Genomic DNA, 12,298 nt, shown 5'->3' with positions numbered 1-12,298 from the left:
ATGTTGTTTCCCATTTCTCTCAGACCTGATATTTATCGTGCTCCCTGCTACACAATTTGAAGCCAGAAATGTCACCTGGTTTAGGGGTGGGGAGAGGAAGAAATTCAAATGGGAGCAGCAACCATTCGCAGACTTTTAGCAACTGTGCTCAGATGCCAAAAGAATAAACATAAGAAATCATGAGAGATTTAAATAGCTTCAATTCTGATACAAGCTTTTCGAGCCATAAATAGACGTTTATAAAGAAGCAAGAGTATGCATGGGGGTTATGTGGGAATGGGAAAGGGCTGCATATGTGAGTGTGACACCAGAAAGGATTCAGTGAGAACAGCAAAGGGACAAGGTTTTATCAAATGCTGACCTAAAGGCCAACTGGAGCAACCAGTTGGTTTTCATCTTTATGCAAAAGAAGAGCTGCCAGTTACACTGCCCTTCCTCCCCCATCTCTCTAGCCACCAAGGTTTCAGTTGGGGGAAACTTTCTCTTAAAGGCAGCCCAGCAAATTGCAAGGAAAATCCAGGATGAGGTTTTTGAAAGGTTGCTGTATCCTTAGAGATACAGAACCTTAAGGGATACTTTAGGGATACTGTATCCTACATAGATAGGTTTTTTGAAAGGTTACTCTCTCTTTAGGGATGCAGTAACCTTTAGGGATACTGTATCTGTAGGTAAGACAGTTGCCACTTTGGTAACCGCTTCAGATTCTTGTTTTTCTACCCTAGTAAAAAACGTAGGGTGCCATTTTCTTCGCTTAAGTAACCAGCCAGCTTAGGAAAAGTCTTCTGCGCTTTCCAGTTTAGGAAGTAAACTGAAGTTGCACAAAGAAATCTTGAGCTTTTGTCATGGCCAAGAAGCAAGACTGGTTTTTGGCAGTGGGCAGGGCTTTTCCAGTGATTCACTGCAGTTTTCTGGCCTCAGCACTGCTGTAACTGAGGGAGATAGTGAAATGCAACCCAACATCAGCTCAGTGCTCGGCTGTACTAACAAGACCCCCATTTACTGTAGATTTAGTACAACAGGGAGATATCTGGCAATATCAGTGTCAGCTACACAGTACTGTGCTCTAGTGATTTTTCCCCTGGCTGGTTTAAAACAGTTATGATAGGCTGATAACTATAATTATTTTAAACTCAATCGTGCAATGAATGCAGGCTTTTGAGGCCTGACTTACCGTATTCAGACTAAAGCTCAATATCTATGCCTTGACTTTTAGGCAGCTGAAGAAGCAGGGAGTGTTATTTGTCCTGTAATGCACTCGGCATAACAACAGGCTTTTATGTGCCACTCCTCTAAAATGGTGGTTCAAGATCGCTATCACTTGGTAGCCTCAATCCAGCTAAAAAGCTCTCCTGATAGCTCTTATCCAGACTCCACCTAGAACAAGAGACAAAATGCAAAGGAGTCGATATGTAGCAGAGGAAGAATATTCAGACATTCCTAAGGATTCAACAGGGTCCCTCAACCTCCCACTCTAAGACAATATCTAGTACTGTCAGTCCTACTGCCCGTATTTTCCTTATAACCAATTTACAGTAAAGCAAGAAGTTGGCACATGATGTTTTGACGTGACGGTAGTCCCATCAAAAACATTAGGGATCTCCTGCAGCTTTGTCTGGCCTTATTCACAAAAACCTTATGAAAATGACCACACATTCTTTTGCATGAAACCATGCCTGCTGCCCATCTGAACAGTGCTAACAGTATTTGTAAAAAGGAGGTAACAGGCCATGTATTTCAGTCCTACAACTAAATATAATTTTCATAATGGACATTCCTCCTGTACAGCTCTTCCTCTGTTGGTAATAATGAATATATCCACAATGGTCCATGTGCTGGGACTTTTTGTTTACCAGTTTATCAAATTTTTATGAACTAGCCAACCTGAAAATGGATATATTCATTCTTCTAGTGGCACTTTGTGTTTACCAGTCTCTCCACATGCAGCATTTTGCTCTGTACGTGGAGGAGGAACAAAGTAGAGGAGTTAGTGTTTTTGAAGATGAAACATCTCAGGCTGCAGCCAAGATCTTGTAAGCTTTGTGAGAAGTGGAATAAGGAAACCTGGGATCCTCCAGATTTGTGCCTCTTGGAGTCTCCAAGGCTGACAGAGAGCATAGTTCCCTGCAGCCTCTCACCAGCAGAGAAGATCAAGACCCTCTTCAGTATCCACCTGCTTCCACAAAATTCTAATATCTTCAATATCTCAAAGACCCTGTGCCTCTCTATCAGGTCTGTTATAACAGGGACGGAGGTTCCCAAACTGTATATACATGGATGCAGACACAAGCACAACACACATGACGGAACAGCCATTTCCATAGGAAACAAGGCTGAAGTCTCTGCAAGTCAGTCAATACAAAGCCAGGCAATTTTCAAGACAGCTGTTAAAAAGCTTGTTAAACATTTGCTAAACTCCAGGAACAGGACTGCGTCCTTGTAGCAGAACTGCATACTATGTCATCCCAACAGCAGCCTCTTGAGTATTCCCAGCATGTAGGAGTTAATGTCACAGTAGCACCATGAACAGCCCCAACAGAAATAAGACTTTCATCCATTGGTTGTTCAGCCTTAATTAATTGGACACTTTTCAATTAAACTTCAATGACATCTTTGGAAAGAAGTTTTACACCTACTATATTTCTTTTGGACAAAGCAGTCTGCTCAGCTGTATTCCCAGCTGTACATTTTGTTTCTCCCAGCCTGTTGCAAGCTACTTAGAAATGAGAGTAACTTATGTCAACCGCTAGGATTTTCTACAGTACATATTACATCACCTTTCCTGAGAAACTTGTCTGAGCAGATCCCTTTTCTTGCTTTCTTCTTTCATAATGTCCTTCACATTCCTCTTTCAATATTTGTTGTTCTCTCAGTTGCTGGCATTTTAAGGAAAGGTTACATAGCAAAAGGGTCACTAATGGAGCTTTTTTTCTCCCTATCCCATGCTCCTAGAGAGAAAACTGTAGCGTGTAGCACCTTTAGAGAAAGGTTTTCCTTCAGAAAAACCTACAGCATTCATTGCTGGTTTCAGAACAAGAAAAGGAATTTGGAGCGTAAATTACCTTGGCCATTTTCATTGTAACAGTGAAGATGTAAGGAGGAGAAAGAGCAAAAGACAAAACAAAACAAAGACAGTAAATTATACTCTGGTGCAAGCAGAAAGCCAGATCCCTAAATTTTACCCTCATGCCTGATACTTAGGTGGCTGTGCCCCTGATCAAATTGCTCTGTGCCTCTGCTTGCTTCTTTATGAGTCCTGGTCCTTACGAAATGGCCTTGGACATCAACAGTCATACGTCTTTCAAAATGTCCTCTAGATAAAATGTACCAATGGAAGTCTGGTCCAGAGAAAACTGAAGGTGCTGGGAGCCTGCTCAATTCAGGTCCCTAGACTTCAAAGTAGGCAATGTAAGAACGAAGTCTGTTAGGTCTGAGGACAAGATTTCGAATAAGCTGGGAATGAAGCCTAGGAAAAAAAAGATAAACATTTCCAACCTTAGGTATATAAACTTGGATGGCTTAATATACATGCTCACCAGTGCAAACACATGCACACACGTGTGTGAGCTGGCACGTGAGATGGCTGCTTGCTGTTTGTTTATGCGGGCTCTTTTACAGTCCCTCATTGCAGCAAGTCAGCGTATGCAGTAGGCTGGTACAGTCGTCATAGGGCATCACCTCAAAAGCGTGGTAAGGATGCTTATTTTGACTAAAGCTAAATGGCTGAACATGAAGTTGGGAGGTATCTTCTATTCAAATGTAGCTCCTTCTTTTAAACACAGTGGCTCCCACATGATCTTCTTGAGTAGTTTGAGTCTTTCTATACAAACAATGGGGAAGGAAATCTAATTCCCAGTCTAGGAAAGGAAACACAGCTAAATGAACGCTGTTAGCAAGGGCAAGCATATTCTCTCCGCCTGTCTGAGAGCCCACTGAGGTTTAACAAAATCTTTTCATTAGCTGTAGTAGAGTCTTTATTACACTCCACTTGAATGATCTGTTTAGGATTAAGCATTTCTTGAGAAACACGCACACTGCTTTTACTTCCAAAGCATTTTCCATTCCATGGTAACGCTTCATTTTAGCAAAATGCTGAACAATCTGTGTCATGTTTAACATGAAGTGTAACTGAAGCACGCTGTGCCCTGCAGTAGTGCTCTCTGGACCTCTGTTTTTTATGGGATCTGTGAAAAATCAACAGAAAAAATGCAAGCAAGCTATTTTGAGCAGGCTTAAATTTAGTACGAATAGGTCCTCATCTGTACTGGAAAAATTTTAAAGGAGCAAAAAAACCAAAACAAAAAAAAGAATTCAAACCCACTGTGCTTCAACAGCAAAATCATCTAAACATTAGCTTAATCCTTTTAGGATCAGCAATCGGGGTAGGTAAGTAAAGCAATGGATAATAAAATAGCCAAGCACTGGGTACCCAGTTAATGTATCAGCATGCTGCTGATGGTATATAAACAATGCTAAAAGAACAGGAAATTATTAAAGCAGAAGGCAATACTTCATTTACTATTCAGCTGGGTTTACTGCTTAGGAAGTCACTAATACACATTCATAATGAATACTAGAAGTGAGCACAGGCAGAAACTTGCCTGTTACCCAAATGAGTATGACTAGTGCTGAATGTTTCTCTTACTAATCTTTCTTAGAGCCTGAACTTCACTTCCAGAAAGGCAAGATTATTTGGGAGGTTCCGTTTTCACACTTAATTGCAGAATCAGACACACGGAGTTCTCCCAGGAGCTCTTTGGGTTTTGGTTTCTTTTGAGCAGAAAGAACATCAAAGAGTTACAAAGCCCAAAGCACCTGCTCAGAACTTGGTTCGCTGACCTGCCAGTTGTGTGTTGGATTGGGAATTTCATTCTCTTTTCTGGAAGGTAGAAAAGAAGAGGGGAGGGAAAAAAAAAAAAAGAAAAAAAATTAGCCCAAAGTAGTATTCTATTCTTGTTCCAGTTGATCTGTTTAGGATTTTGTCACTGGCCTCTGGCAGACCAGGAAAGACTTCAGTGTGTGAGAAACAGCACTGAGAGATCAGATTGGAATGGGACACACCAAACTAGTGGATGCAGTAAGTACAGCATGGCCCTCCTGCCCCTTTTGACAGAAACCACTCACAAGACCACGTGAGTACTTTCCCACTTTTCCTGTCTTAGGAGTCTCAGGTGAAGAGGCAGCTGTCTTGTGCCAGCCGACTGGGAAATGTTAGATGTGAGGTGTGTCTTCCAAAAGGTCTGAATCAGGATTGCAATGCCCAAGTCAGATGCCTAAAGTAAGGAGGCAGTCTCAATCCAGACTACCCTTTTCCCTTCCTGAAATGCTGAAGTTGCTGATTTTCCCACTTGTCTTTTCAGTTGCTATGGATTTCTGTTAGAAAGGGATGATACAGTAACTTAATTTCTAAAGTACCAAAACATGCTGCAATGAGAGATTTAGCTAACGCTACTGAGGAGCACTTGGTGTCACATACAGAAGCCCCATGTAAGATGGGCTGCTATCACAGGTAAAACCAGCTGGGTTAGTAACAGACTGGAAGCTGTGGCTTCTACAGAGAGAAGGCAGACTTAGGACAAACAAAGGGACATGAAATAGAAAGGAAACTTCTGACCATACTTTGCCCCCCCAGTCTTCCATTTTTACCCCTTCCTCTCCTCCCACGCCATCCTTTGTTCTCCTGCCCTTTTGCAAAAATCCAAAATGGCACTGGTCGTGTTACAACTACAGATCATTTGTCAAAGATTTCTCTCCTCCCTCTCTGTATGAGCTAATCATTCCCAGCAAGCTTTCTGGGGTGATGAATCAGTGGCACTAAGAACTGACAGATTACATGTGGTATTTATTTTCTTCTACTTTTTTAAAGCACAGGAGTCTCCTCCATCCACAAGCACAGAGGAAGGGGTAATGAAAGGTACTGCAGCTGGGAGCTCTAAGGATAACGTCTGCAAAATCTGCAGCTTCCAGTAAAAGCCTTATATTTTTTGTATTCTTTTTTGTTACCAGGCATTGCTGGATGTTTACTCAGCGACACACTGTGTTAAAAGTTGCAACATTCATCTTTAAACATTAATTATCAAGGCATGATTGCTTCAAAAATCCACTGCCTGAGGCAAGGGCCTAGGAAGTGGAAAATGTAATTTCAGAAAGAGATGAGAACAAATGCTGAGCCTTTTAATTGCAGGTTAGTACAAATGACTAACAGTAAAGCAAAAATCATTTGGATGTATTTGTTGTTCTGAATGTTGAATTCAAAACTTAGCAGTGAGTTGCCTGGGGTTTGGTTTTTTTTTTCCCCCTGCTGTTTTTGTAAAAGTCAGAGAAGCTGGTGAATTTTGGAGAGGTGCAGGAAGTACATGTCTAAAAATTCAGTTAAAATCATTTACTAGATTGGAAGAAAGACAGAAAGTAAGAAAAGGCTCAATGATGCACGCAAAGTCAGGCAATAGTTGCGCTAGTTGTTGGACAGTTACTGTGCTCATTTGGAGTTTCATTTTGGGGTGAAGGCTACAGTGATTCTCAGCATCTATCTCCATCTCCCTCAGTTCTACTGAAATCTACTTGGAATTACCAACAGTATAACAACAGATTGGGCCTGTTTCATCACATGTAGCAACAGAAGATTAAATGCTGCTGTGACTCAACATTGCCGTATCAGGTGTCCCAGCCTGAAGCCAACAGAACTATTGCAATAGCAATGGCATCTTCATCTCCACCCTTCTGGCCTTGCTGCTGGCAGACTGGGGACAGCTCTGCGTGAGCACCTTTGCAGGGCATCAGAGGCACCTCTTTTCCCAAAAGGGTAGAGAACTTGTTCATTTTAGCCCCCCATTGCCCCTCAGTGTTGGCCATGCCTGGGAGCACACAACCAATGGGAGATGTAACTCACAGTCTGGTGGGCCTGAAGCTGGTTTCTTGTGTGACCATAAGGAGAGACTGTAAGGACAGGGTCTGTGATGGTCCTAAAGCTGCAGTTACACACCAAAGCCCAGAGGCCAAAGAGACTCCAAATTGTGACACTCATCTTTTCTAATGCTGATGTTCACCAGGAACCTCCAGTTCTGCTTCTGGGTGTGCTCAGAAGCACTTCTGACCTCATAGCACTGAACAGCTTGATGCCTGCCTCTCTAGGATTGAGAAACAGCATGCCACTTCACTACCAGAAGGGCCTGATCCACCAGGTATATCAAAAACTTGCCTAACCCATCATGTTTCATCCAGAGGACCGGAGAGAAGACAAGAAGAACGTGGTGATGATAGTGCTTGTGTGCCACCTCCTCTCCCTGCTTGCTTCTATCTAACAGTTCTGTATGGAAAACTTTTTTCCCCATAACCTGGGAGATCTGGTTTCAACACACTCCGAATATGTTCTCTAGCTGACTCAGTCTACACCCTTCTGTTAAATGGGGAATAAAAGACCTTCTTTACCTCATGGCCATTCTCACCAGGCCTGTACTGCAGACGCTTGCCCACAGGCCAGTTTTTGCAGGCCAGCTCATGACCACACTGTTAAGAGTTTGCTCCCTACTGAGTGGGCTGGCTGAAGCCATGCTGCATAGTGCTCAGCTCACATCTCCTCTTGTGAACCTGTGGCTAACAGTTGTTATTTTCTGTACATGGGCTTAGTGGTTTTTTTTTCAGTTCAAAGGATGGAGAATACTAACAGGTGTATGCCACAGGCCAGCAGAGCAGTGCTGCGTTAAAAAATTACAATGCCAGAAAAAATTGTTATGTACTCTACGAAAAGGACAGGTGAGGGCACAAATTATGCTATTGCCTAACCCGGAATAATGCTGAAGCACTGTCCTTGTTGAAGGAAATACATTTGGTGGCTTTCACATCTATGCTGTCTGTCTGGAGCAAACCCTGGAGTGCACTACATGGTTGATGACACTCATGTTTTCCCTTGGGGATACCAACAGATTTGTTCCAGAAGAGAGCTCAGAGAGCTCAGACACTGACAGGTGTCTGACATACTGACCACGGGTAGTATGAATGACCAGGAAACCCATCCCTGGAGCAAAACAGGAGTGCGCCAAGCTACTAGTACAGACACAGCATTTTTAAGCAATAGCTGTTCTACTTTGATGGGGCCCAAGAAGTTCAGGAGAGGTATCTCTGCTGAGGTCACTCAGACAAGCAGAACCAGCACCAAGCAGAACATCAAAACCAAGTGAAACACAGCACTGTACTACAGTCCTCAGTTGGTGTGGACAAATAAGTAATGATGACAATCATTTTCTCACTATTCCTCCCCCTCACATTTTCAAATAACCCAGGTGAGTGCTGCCTTTGTAGGGTGATGCCTGGAAGTGTGCAGGAGAAGACTGGGGCTTGCACTGTCTCTGTCCCCTCCCTTTGCTAGCTATCCAGTGACCGGTTTCAGTTCTGTTTTATCACAGGTACAACCAGGAGACTGAGAGGTGTTTCCTGTGCCTCTGCCCTCTTGAATGTCAACTGCTAGCTACTCTACGGAAACGCAGCTGCCACTATGTTTTCCTGACCGCCTCTAAGATGATTGTTAAGGACAGAAAATATTAATTAAATTTTAATTAATAAATTGAATACTGTGGGGTTAATTATAGCTATTTAGAGGGAATGTATGGGATTTGGAGGGCCTACCTTCTGGTGTTTTTGCACAAAGTGTTGCCTCTTCCTCTAAGCTCTAATTAGCTGGTTTGTTTTTTTTTTAATAGCCAGTCTCCAAGTGATTGCTCAGTAGCTCCCATTTGGTTCCTCATCAGCAGTTCTCCAGCACAGCTGCTACAGAAGGGAAGCAGCCCTGCAGTTTGCTTTGCAGGGAGCAGGTGATAAAGAATCTATCAGAAGTGGTGTAAACCAATAACATAAAAAAAAAAGAAAAAACCCCGAGAGGCCCAGCCCCTATCATTGTCTAGTAAGGGGACTATTTAAGAAACCAAGGACATAGGCAGAAATAAGAAGGAAAAGTAACATCTGAAGCTGCTGCAAGGTAAAAACAATCTTCTCCCCATACGCAGCCCTCTTGTCCAGCTACATGTTCTGCCTTCTTGCATATGCATAGCACCAAGAGTCATCAACGGCAGGCAAGCACCAGGGAAAAAGCAGGCTGTTCTAGTGCAAAGTCAACTCACAACTCGGAATAATTTCTCATCTACTCCTGATTTTCAACCTGCATGTTTCCTCCACAGTGGTAAAACCTTTTTAAAATTTAAATGGACTTAATTATCTGTGTTTTAAAACCAGTTACTTTTAGCCATTCAGTGTATAGCTATAAAGAGCAAGGGTCCTTTCAGGAGACTGTTAAACTAAATAAAGGCACCCAGTAAACACACTGTGCCCAGATATCAGGAGTTTATTCCAGCCTGCTTTTCAATTTCATGCCACTAGATGCAAATGAATAGTGCCTAAGAACCAGCACAGAAGACAGCTATGGGAGTTTGGGGGTTTTTCTTGGTTTTGTTTTTTCCCCAAAAGTGGTCAACATGATCAGCAGGCAGCTCGCTGCTTTCCCTCAAGTATCTCCTCCTGCCTGCTAGTGTTCATGACTGAACAGTTGCCACAGAGGGAGTGCAGAGCAGAGCAGAGGCTGGAGGACAAGGACTGGCAGCAATGCTGCAGCGAGCAGCTGGCCTGGTGCCTGCCTTCCCCTTCCCACTGCAGCAGCTGGCTCTGCATGGCAGGCACAGGAGCCTGGTTTTGGCTCCTGCTGAGGTGAGATGAGGCGAAGAAAAGAGGGAAAAAAGATATTTTTTTTTTTTAACCAAGAGCAATAATGCTAGTGAGGGAAAATGGGGATAGACTGGCCAACATGGAGAGCAGGATATCCCCAAAACCCAGCTTGGATCCCTGTGGTTTCTGAGGTTGGAAAACCATTGCCTAAATTAAGAAAGCTATCTTCCATCTCAAGAAAGGAAATGTAAAAGCCAGAACTGCTCTTACAGAAAAGCCTAACTTGTCCGGTTCCTCAAGCATGCTTCGAGATTTTATCCACTCTCCTTTGCAGTGAAATGGTTTCACTGCCCAGGGGTGCTGAGCTGAGGGCTTTCCAGCACCAAGGTGTCTCCTCATCCCACACTTTGGCTGAAAGCCTCAGATTACAGTGCCAAAACCCTGTTCCAGGTTTACCTTTCACAGCCACAGAAATTCCCCCAAAATGGAGAAGATAAAGCACTGTCTCCTCTTTTAGTATTTAGAAGATTGTCACCTGAGAAACGCTTGCCAGCGCGTGTGATGTCTGCTTGCACCGATACACGCACATCTACTAACAGAATGGCAGTGCCCACACAGCACTAGCAGCTGCTGCAAGACATCCTTTAAAAAAAACTGACTCTGAATGGTGTCTTCAGACGGGTTTTTCCCCACTTCAACAGCAAAACTAATTTGTAATGAGTAGGTAAAGATCCCACTGCTTAAAGCTTTTGCTCCTCCCGAGGCTCAGTTGCTTATTCAAGTGGCAAGATCCCAGTCACACCTACAATTATTGGTCACCCCCATGCCGGTCACCCGTGGGTTCAGAAGCCTGGAGCCAGGGAAGGAGAACACAGGCTTGGTTGCAGGCTTAAAGGGCTGAGAGCCTTTAAGGAGGCCGAGACCCCGGATTAGCGAGGCGTTTCCAGCGGGGCGGCGGTGCCCGCCTGGCTGGGGCCAGGCAGCAGCCGGGCCGGGCCGGGCCGGGCCGGGGAGAGCTGCCGGCAGGGTCGGGCTGCCGCTGCCACCTTCTGGACACATGCGCAAGTATTATTCACCTTCCCTTTGGGATGGAAGCAACACTGTCTTCATTTCACGTCCCAGCCCTACTTTTTGTCCGTCGTCGTGGTCCCCCCCTCTTTTAATCCATAGTCATGTAGCACATAACTCGAGAGGGAGCAGCCTCAGCACGACCCAAGACGGCTGCGCAGTGCATCCTGCCTTCTGTGGAAAAGTAGGTACTGCAAGCTCGGAAAAATGCTCCCTCCATTTAGCATTTCCTCTTCTCCAAGCATCTCTGAGAAACAGCCAAGGATGGGAGAAGTAGAGATGAGACAGTGGCACTCCTCTTATGAGATATCTGTGCATTTTATGCCAGGGAGGAAGAGCAGGGGCATGCAAGGGCACCCTGGTTAACACTAGTGGCACCATCTCAGGGGCTCACAGAGTATTCATTTCAGCAAGGACAAGCCTGGGGAGAGGGGTCTGACTGGTCTTGCTGTCTGATTAGCTTTAATGGCTATATGTGAACGCAGACATCTTAAAGTCTTGCCATTTATGTCAACAGCAGTCGTATTTTCAAAGGGAATTGTGCTCTTTAACATCCAAACCACAAACTGTTGAGCATGGTTACACCATGGGCATTACTGAGAGCAAGGCTAAGGTTAGAGAGGCCACCTCATCCTGAAAGAATCCAAAATTACATCTCCCGTGGTCAGCAGCTGCTGTCCTACCTATGCCTTCCTTATAGCTTCAGAGTGAGACCCGACCACTGTCTTCCAAGTGGCAAATGAAACGCATATGCCCAACACAGCATCAAAATCGGCCCGCAGAATAAGCTTGGGAACAACATTTAGTGCAGAGAAGATATCTCCACAGAATGGTTTAAAGAGCGCAATAGGGAGCAGCAGACCAGGAAAAGGTGTGAGGTTGAAAAGAAATGTCTGAATTGGTAGAAAGCAAAAAGGATCCAAAAGGCACAGCTATGAGGATGATGCAAAAGGAAGGCAGCAATGAAAAGTTGCAGGCTGCAGAGCACAGCGCTGTGGGGCTCTTCACTGAAGACTTGTTCTGCCCCAAACTAAGATGGAGCTTAAGAAAGGTGGAATTTGAAGCTGTCAAATGCTTGCAGCAGCTGCAAACATGCAGCACCTGCAACAAAGGGCCTCAATTTAGTGGCAGGTTTTTTTAGGGATTATTGTAACATGGGACAGTGGCAATGGGTCATAGGAAATGCACAGGTAATGAAATGCGGTCCACGATGGGAACTTAAATGATCTAAGTATTATATGCTGCTGCACTTCTATGCTGCAAATGATACTTGTTTCCATTTCAGAGACCGGGACTCAGCAGTGATGTGGAGTCGGGCTGAAGGGCCCATAAGACAGACATACAGCAATGGTAGGGCAATATATTTATTTCAGAAACGTAAGGTACTTGACATTTTTTTCGTTACATTTATTTTAAGTCTATCAAGCCTTCCTTTAATATGCACATAGCTTAATGATAAACACCAACCGTGTGGTGATTAAAGCTGCACTGCAGCTTTGATATTGCCATGTTGCTATTATGCAATCCAGTTTCAGATGCTGACCCATCTAGGTTGTCAGTTTTTACAGTTGGACTCCACTTG

The 12,298-nt window shown here is 44.0% G+C and overlaps 1 protein-coding gene across 9 annotated transcripts in view; it reads right to left on the bottom strand.

The window, feature by feature from the left end:
- Positions 1–12,298, bottom strand: part of LOC129203309 (cytochrome c oxidase assembly factor 1 homolog) — a 53,259-nt gene that overhangs the window by 23,701 nt on the left and 17,260 nt on the right. Inside the window, exon 3 of one of the 9 annotated variants that reach the window (XM_054817619.1) lies at positions 1,172–1,374. The exons of the other annotated variants lie outside the window; for them this stretch is intronic. The gene's annotated coding sequence lies outside the window, so the exon portion shown is untranslated. The remainder of the gene's footprint in view (positions 1–1,171; positions 1,375–12,298) is intronic. 9 annotated transcript variants of the gene reach the window in all.

The sequence above is a fragment of the Grus americana genome, chromosome 2 (assembly GCF_028858705.1).
Source record: "Grus americana isolate bGruAme1 chromosome 2, bGruAme1.mat, whole genome shotgun sequence".
Classification (NCBI taxonomy): domain Eukaryota; kingdom Metazoa; phylum Chordata; class Aves; order Gruiformes; family Gruidae; genus Grus; species Grus americana.
Note: the sequence above shows the minus strand (reverse complement) of the source record. Positions and strands in the feature narration are given on the sequence as shown.